This window comes from Exserohilum turcica, assembly GCF_000359705.1.
Source record: "Exserohilum turcica Et28A unplaced genomic scaffold SETTUscaffold_2, whole genome shotgun sequence".
In the NCBI taxonomy this organism is placed as follows: domain Eukaryota; kingdom Fungi; phylum Ascomycota; class Dothideomycetes; order Pleosporales; family Pleosporaceae; genus Exserohilum; species Exserohilum turcicum.
Genome location: NW_007360025.1, coordinates 697933 through 700727, shown reverse-complemented (window position 1 = coordinate 700727; position 2795 = coordinate 697933).

The window sequence follows — 2795 nt, the reverse complement described above, 5'->3', positions numbered from 1 at the left end:
ATCGTACGTATAGTTTGTCTCTTCAGATTTAGTTAGCTTCTGGCAATTTGGCGTGCGTCGTAGGTCGAAAGGTGACTTCCTTGAAGCCGCCGAGAGATCTGCTGATGATGGACGTTATAGGCTGCTGCAGCGCGTCGAATGCTCTTAAACTGGCCTGTACGATAGGCCTGAACTGCTAGAGTAAGCCTACCCTCTTGCTGAGTAAATATCACGTTCTGTTGTTGAGGCATTGTCTTTCGTACGTGAAGTTCGCGATGCCAAGAAAAAGTGGCACTCTCGGTGGGGTGGCACTCTCGGTGGTGGAATACGTTATATTTGATTCTCTCTATCCTGAATTTCTGATTTCTTAATTCCTCATTATGGATCCAAAATTTTCAAAATTTGAAGCTGAAGTTGCCCGTTTGTTAAAGGCAAATATAGCCATAAAAAATATATCTATTTTACTTAGTAAGCCACCTAAGGCTATTAGAGACGCTATTTATCGATTTAGAAAGAAAAAAAATTAGAAAAGAGAGCTTGAAAGAGTTAGTAAAGGCGGAGTTTCAAAGCTTTCAGAAAGAGATAAAAGATCTATTAATAGAGACTTAACTAGGAGCCCTAAAAAGACAAATCGCCGATTATTAGTTGAAAATGACGTCAATATTTCAACTAGAACTTTACAGCGATTTTTAAAAAGAGAGGGCTATTCTATTAATATTGCAAAGAAAAAATCAATTTTAAACAAAGAATAAGCTAAAAATAGATTAAAATACTCTAAGGATATGGTGAAAAATCTATCTAATATTAGATTAGATAGGATAATATTTTCAGATGAGTCAGCAATCCAAAGAGGCCGAGGATATAGAGGAGAATATGTAAGAAAACGCCAAAATAAGCGCCAAGGTCGAGAACAGGTTTCTACAGCCAATAGATGTAAGTTAAAAACAATCCTAATAGGCTAAAAGTATCTATTTTTAGTCTAGTATTTTATTAATATTTCAATCGATTTTTAGCTTGCTTACTAATAGAGTTATAGCTAGACATATTACTATCCAAGTTTGGGGAGCAATTTGGATAGGTGGTAGATCTGATCTAGTAGTAATTCGGGCTCCAAATTCTTCTCCAAACTTGAAAAATTACCAATATATCCGTAAGGTTTTAATACCTTAAGTAAAGCCTAATATAAAACTATGTAAGTAATATATATATTTTTATATCTAAGAATTAATCTAGCACACCTAATTAAAGAGCTATCAATCCCAAATTCGGTTATGTTATATATATAACTAACTACTATCTAGGCTGGAAGTTTCAGCAGGATAACTTCAGAATGCATACTACTGAAAACGTTTTCAGCTGGTTTAAAAGAAATTCAATTGAAGTCTTCCCTCATCCACCTTACAGTCCAGATCTTAATCCAATAGAAAATGTGTGGAGTTTACTTAAAAACCATTTATTTAAAAGATCTAGATCCTTTTTAGGCTTAGGTAATAACCAGAAGAGTATAGCGGCTTTTACTAGGGCTATTTTTGAAGAGTGGCAAGCTATTCCACAACAGGATATAGATAATTGTATTTTATCTCTACCTAGGCGTTGGCAAGCTGCAGTAGAAGCTAAGGGCTGGTACACTAAATATTAGCTTCTATTCTTAGCGAGAAATAAATATACTCTAAAAAATCAGACTCTTCTATATATCACGTGATCTAACTAGTAAAGATATACTATAACAGTCAGAGCTTAGAGATTAAAGATAGATCTATAATATATATTAGACTTAGACCTTTTTATATAAGAACAATAGAGTAATCTAGATATTTAGTTTGGATTTATTCAAGCTTCTAGTTTGGGGATTTTTGTTCGCTCAGGGCTGCTGACTAAGCAGATAGTGGGTCCACTATGCCAAACTATGAGATCTTGGCTTTTTAGATCTGCAATCCGTTTATTTTTAGCTATTTTTCCAGCTATATATTAAAGTTTTAAAATAACAACTTTTTGAGTGACGTTTTTTTCGTGTCACCCCTCTGTATATATAAGCGTGCTATTAAGCTTTAGCAATATATTAATAAGTAGCTAAAAGAAGAAATTATATATAGGGCTACAACGCATCCTAAAAGCCTTAGAGGTGTTAACAATAGTAGCATTAATTCTTAAGATCTTGAATGGCTACGGCTATTAGTATAGGAGTGGACTTATCTCGAGATAATTACTTAGATGCTTAGTTATTTTAAGATAGCTACTATAGCTCTAAGTAAAGGCTAAAAGCCTGATCGAAGGTTCGAATCCTTCTCCCCTCACAACCATATTTATGGTCCACCCACATGAGAGAGTTACTCATTAAACTACCTATTCGACTGAGAGAGTTACTCGTTAAAACTTGAGAGGAAGACTCATTTAAAGTGAAAGATCTGAGAGAGTTACTCACTAAAAAACTACTAGGCTACGAGCCTCACCTTCATTTAGATAACCCCCTACATTGTACCTACTCAATTTGTACCTAGATTAAATTCTAGCCTACGTAGTTACTTGCAGGCCTTAAGCCTGCACGTCTTATATAGCCCTTTGGGCTGAGAAAGGACGTTAAACTAGAATAATAATAATAATAATAATAATAATAATACCAGTCGACTCGATACGGTCAGCCAAGCGATGACGAAATAGAGTGGAACGGGAAGGCGTACGGTCACTCATAGGGACATGAGTAAAGAGGAGGAGGATGGTGTTACGATCCTGAAGGAAGGAACCCATCAAAGCAACGGAAGACCGCGGGGCGGATCTGACGCTAACGGAATCACGTGACCAGTCCTACCGAATCCCAA